At 37.5% G+C, this 6,000-nt stretch overlaps 1 protein-coding gene across 1 annotated transcript in view; it reads left to right on the top strand.

Moving 5' to 3' along the window:
* The first annotated feature begins 851 nt into the window (after positions 1-851).
* ADGRL2 (adhesion G protein-coupled receptor L2) overlaps positions 852-6,000 on the top strand; it is a 390,203-nt gene continuing 385,054 nt past the window's right edge. Inside the window, exon 1 of the mRNA XM_065657083.1 lies at positions 852-937. The gene's annotated coding sequence lies outside the window, so the exon portion shown is untranslated. The remainder of the gene's footprint in view (positions 938-6,000) is intronic.

Genomic DNA, 6,000 nt, shown 5'->3' with positions numbered 1-6,000 from the left:
ATAAGGGAGAAATTCTGAAGTGGTTGAATGCAAATTTTTTGTCTCTCTTTTGTCTTGATAGATTTTTAGATAATGTTGAAAATACTGGCTGGAGCATACACCATCATCCTGTTAGTGATCCTCCTGCACAGAAATGCTTTGAATGCTGCCTTCCCTTCACTATTTTAAAGACACCTGCACACTCACAATTAATAAGTCCGTCAAGGCATGCTTGGAAATATCCCACCTCCATTTGTACAAGTTATTCTGTTCAAAATATTTCTGTGTTTAGAATAATTTAGCTGGGTTTTTCAGGTTTACAATCATTTGAGGCTGGCAGTATAGAACCCTGGCTGCATGACAGACTGACTTATTAAGTGTTTATAGAAATCTGATCAAATGGACCATCAGAAGCTGGGAGGATCAGAGGGAGAAGGCGGGGGGGGAGGGGGGAGAAATCTGTTTGAAACTCGCCCATAATGACAGCGTTCCTCGTCTTACAGCTGTGACATGAAGAGGGAGCTGTAACTCTTCCGAGAGCGGCTCTGCCTCCAGCAGCGTAACCAGCCCCGCGCCCGGCTCCTCTCGGCTCCTCTCGGCTCCTCGCTCTCCTCCGCTCCCCTCGCTCCTTCACTCACTCACTTTCTCTTCCTTTTTTTTCCTCCCTCCCCCTTCTTTTTTATCCCCGTGCCCCCTTGCCAGTTGATTTAAATGTATCTGTTCAAGTGGAGATAATCCATGCAAATCAGAGGCACTGGCTCCCAGTGCTTGATTCACAAAGAGAACCCAGCTTCAGGAGGTCACTCGTTCACAGCTGCTCCTCCCATTATATTTTCCCTTATTGCAGAACTGCTGCATGTATACAGTGACTGAAAGGACTCAATTTACTGCAACTGCTGCCGGGTTTTACTTACAACTTTCTTTAAAGAGAGACTTACCTTCTATCAGTCTTACTAAGGTAGGAAGTCTGATTCTTCTAAAGACGTGTAATGCCTCCAGTGTTTGCTCATTATCAGATCCCACTATAATGATGCATAATATTGTCAGAATTAGGTCCTAATAGAACTGTGCCAGGTGTCTGATGCTTTTGTTACTTGTGGGTATAGGTGCAACTGTTTAAACGACTGTTTTACTGTTTATTGAGACAGCTATGTATGCTCCCACCTCTCCTTTTTGTGTGCGTTTTTTCTTTTTTTTTTCTTTTTTTCTTTCTTTTTTATAATGGCAGATAGGATCTTAGCACAGCAGCTTTCTCATCTACAAATGTAATCTTCAGTCAAGTTTGTGTTTTCTTTTTAAAATGTTTTCTAATGTCTGTGTAAGTTAATGGAGTGCTCTGTACCCTGCAAAGGAAAACAGTATCAAGAGAGCTTTCTGGCCTGAAACCTTATTAAGGTGCTATCTTTGGAGCAGAACAAACTGTTGAAAGCTTTTAAACAAAAATAAAAAGGTCACCTTTTACTTTGCAGTGTTGTAAACAAGGAAACTCCAGGCCTCACTGCAAATGGGCCTGTCATAAATTTAGACCACAAGATAAACATATAGTTAATAGAATTGCTAGCAGAAGTGGTGAAATGGAACCCTCACACTTCTCTGTTAATATCTATTGTTTAGAAAGGTTGGACAGGCAGTGCTTGCTTTGTAAACAAAGTGCAACTCGGAAACAACTATTTGGATATGATTCTTAGAAAAGTTCTTAAGGAAAGTCAGGCACTACTTCATTAGTTACATTCTAACTTTGAGCATACATCACATGAAATATTGAACTAATGCATGTGACAGCAGATACTGGTTTTATGAAAGCAGACAGTAAATATTGCATTTATTTATGTGTATTTCTTTTAATTACCTGTCAGAATTTAGGCATGAAAATTATTAACTATAAAAACTTTGGATGTGTTAAATCGCAAGTAATGGATTTAAGAGCAATATAGTATAAAAAATAGTGTTATTTTGACTTACACTTGTTCCACAGTAAAGTTCATGTCTTGCATAGCTGGAGTTAAGAAATGACAATGATTAGATTTGGAGCCACCCTGTTTTGGATAGAATTAGTATCTAACACACCCAAGCTAATCAAGTAACAGTTATGTGAAGCTTTAGACAGATTAAAATGAAATTTTAGTTGACCAGACAAGACAGAGGCGCGTAGATATTCCCAAACATATACTTTTTAATTTCTTCTAGAACACTTGAGGCCTATGTTTTCCAGTTTACCTTTCTGGATTGGGTATTTTTAGTTAGCATGCTTCAGGAAAGAGTACTTGTTCACTATATCAAGTATTTCACTACCTAAAATGTGCATCTTTTCTCTTTGATATACAGCCTGCTTTCTGAAAAAAATACATTCTGTTTTTGGAGTACGGTACAAACCTACAAAGCCTTGTCATTGCTAGCATAAAGAAGACATCTACACAAGTATTACTGTGCAGAGGGCAATCCTTTCTCTGGTATTTGTTAGGTTACTGTACATAGAATTTAGCAGATAAATATCTTTTGCTTCGTGGCATTTTGGAGATCCTATTGGTATGCAGGTTACCCTGTGAGGATGGCAACTGAAAAAAGAAATATGTTTTATAGCAGTGTGTAATAAAAGCCCTTCACAATGATGTAAGTGGAGTCTGACCTTTCTTTCTTATCCTGTAATTAGAATTTTTATTAACTCTTTCAAGTGCAGAGTTTTTTGAGCAAATTAATGTTACTTAGGGAGAACAAGAATGTATTTTTGATCTATGACTTTTAAAAGCAAAATTTTAGAATCCTTTTTAGACAGGGAAAAAGAAATATATTCTTCCCAACAACTTGTTCCACACAAAGCAATTTTGGTTTATAGAAAAGAAAGATTTGATACAGGCATCCTACCACCCCCTAGAAAGGAAGAGGGGCGGGGGGGAAAAAAAGGCATTTCTGAAAAAGACTTCTTTCATTTTGTGAAAGAGGAGGAGAATGGATTTTAGAGAAGAGAGCTGAACTTAAGGAAAGACATTAAGGATCTTTTGTCTGACTGAATCTCTGGCCAGGATGAAGTTGGGAAGTAAAGGTGATCCCTGTGGAGTTTAGCAATATACAGAGATGAGATTAGATGACTCACCGCTGGAGATATGAAAAAGGGAGAAAAAGGCCTTTCTGAGGAAGATTTTTTTTGTAAGTGGATTAAAATATTGTTGTAGCAGACTGTTATTTCCTGCTTCCTTTCCGCCTTTTATCCAATGACCAATGTCTTACAGGGACAAAAGTGCTCCTTAGTGAGTCATCAGCAGCATTTCATACAGTTACTTCCAAATTATGTACTCAATTCTCCTTGTAGGTTCACCAGGTTTACCTGAAATAACTCAGTTTAATTCCTTGATACACTGAAATAAATGAGAAGAAATCAGGCACTTATATTATTGAGGCCTCAATGTATTTTCAGTAAATTCTCAAAGGAGTGAACCTTTGTGTTTCGTTTCAGGCTACTTTATACTGTATCATTTTCTAAACAAGATTGTCAGTGTCCTTCTATGGCCAGTTTCTTTTTTCTGTTGGTGTGATTTCTTCCTCTGCCTCTGCAAACTTGCCATTGCTATAGTAACTCAGTCAAACACCTCTTCAAGATAAGTTACCTGATATCCTGCTGTAGTGTGCCTTGCAGCAGAATATATAGGATGCAGTAAAACTTGTAGCTGTATATAATGCAGGGCTCTTGCTCCCATCAGGCTCTTTGCTGGTGGCTTTACAGAAGACACTTAAAAAGATAAATTATCATCTTAAAAAGATGCTATAGAGATAGTTAATAAGTTCCATCCAACACTTAAAGGCCTTAGTTGTTTTCAGCTCTGAGCAGGAACATTTGCTGAACTATACTTTAAAAATATTCTAGAGAAGGAAGAAAATTTGAGAATCCTAAAAAGTGGTAGAACCTTTGAGGAAATGTACAGCTATAAATAGGAAATCTTGTTGTCAACAAAGTCCTTGATCAACAATTTGTCATTAGTGTTTTCTGTAATTGCATAGAAAGAAGTTCTCGTCAAATTACATACACAATTATATCATATTCTTCTTTTTTATTATTGCCTTGTACTGTAAAGTAGATTATTAAAATTTAATGTTGCAGAGTACAGACCTTGCATTTCTTTTGCAGATAGAGTTCCTATACCTCTAGGGGTTAAAAGCTGAATCAGATCCTTAACTTGCCTACTGACAGCCTTTGAAGTTGCTCCTTATTTATTTATTTATTTATTTTGGTCTAAAGGTTTAGATTGACATCCTTTTATATGTTTGGAATTCTTCAGCAGATGTAAAATGCTTGGTAATGACTGAAATTAACCTGAGGCTTTATATACCCATCTTCCCCGGGAACTGCACTGAAGCTTTAGTAACAGTTGAGGGTTTTATGCAAACAGCTATTCTCATGAGAACATTTCATTTTTCTGTCCTATCATACTGTCTTTATAATTTCTAGAGGTGTTTTAAGTCTAGTTGGACCCTTTTGCTTTCCTCTTTCCCCAATAACTCTTCTGAGCAGTCTACAAGAAAATTTTCACAGATGAAATACACCAAAAGAGGGGCAGATAAAAAGAAAAGAAGTGGAGTGGAAATGAATCTTTAAATGGCAAGTCTGTGAAACATTGAACATGGTTATCTGACGTTATGTCAGAGAGTGTTATCTCTTGAGGAGAAATGAGCAAGAACAGTCTGCACAGGAAAAGTAGTTGTTGCTTTACTTCTGTCTGTTTATTTGGGATAGCTTGAACTGTCTCCCACTTTTGTATTTCTCTCAGTGTGAAAAGATTAACTATTAGAAAAATCAGCCAGTAGGCATCTGACTCAAAAGCAATACTCATTTGACCTTTGGACACAAAATATCTAATGCAAACAAAAATCTAAGCAACCGCAAACATCACTGAGTACAAGAAATATGCAGAATGTGGGTCAGTAGAAATGCAACACTTTTAGAAACAGAAACAAAAAAATTCTCCAAAATCACTTGGTTAACAATTATTAACATTTATTTATTCATTTCACATCAAATGCTGAGGTTTTGTCCAGTGTACCTGAGGCAAAAGATCTGAGGCAAAATTCTGCATTAACAACTGCGACTGAAATGTTAGGGAGAGGAAAAAAGGGAAAAAGGAGGGTAAGAGATGCTTAACCGATACATACGTACTTCTCAAAGGTTATGTTTTATTAGAGACAAAGAGTATATGGGAATTAAGATGTATTTCAAGTCTGTGTGATGTTACCACTTATTTATTTAAAGGTTACATTTGCCATGTAAGGGAATTCATCCCTCTTACTGTTTTAATTTTTCCACTCTGGTGGGAGGGAGGGTGTAACCTTAGGGGGACTCTTATGTGAAAATGCATGAATGTGAATGGGTAAAAATTAATCCCTTAGTAACTAGCCACTATTTCTTACTTCTCTTTCTACGAAGTTATGAAGGATGAAGGCAGAAGAGAAAAATTGCATCCCATGTGAAACAAAGGACTGAAAGTGGGATGCAGGTTCTATCTCTGGAGAAATAAAGCTGGTCACAACAGCCCATTGGAGCCAGGACTTCGATATCTGACTTGCCCCTGCAGAATAGTCTGTGACTAGAAACTGCACTCTGAGGAAGAGGATTAAATACTTGTTAAAGTCAAGTAACAGCCTCCATGCAATTTCTGTTACCTAGTGTTTGCACTAGCTGTGTTAGATGATTTCATGGAACAGTAATAGTATAATGCTAATTGACAACCTATAATTTAATAAAGGAAATAAATTCCAGAGTTTGCTCCAGCAAACCTGGGGTATGTAATTCCCGTCAGCTAAACAACTGAGGCAAGAATGGTTTACTTGGAGGATATAGTGGAGGTATACTAAGTTTTTCTTACCAAAACTTCATTGTCCACATTGGGTCCAAACTTAATCACCATAGAAACTGCCATCTGAGTGAGCAGGCAGCTCAGAAGGGAGGATCCACAGGCACTTCATGTGTCAGTGACCTTGTTCCACATTTCCTCCAGGTCACAGAACTGCTCTGCACTAAACCTTTCCATAGTT

Source organism: Caloenas nicobarica, chromosome Z (genome assembly GCF_036013445.1).
Source record: "Caloenas nicobarica isolate bCalNic1 chromosome Z, bCalNic1.hap1, whole genome shotgun sequence".
NCBI lineage: Eukaryota > Metazoa > Chordata > Aves > Columbiformes > Columbidae > Caloenas > Caloenas nicobarica.
This window is presented reverse-complemented; position numbering and strand designations above follow the sequence as displayed.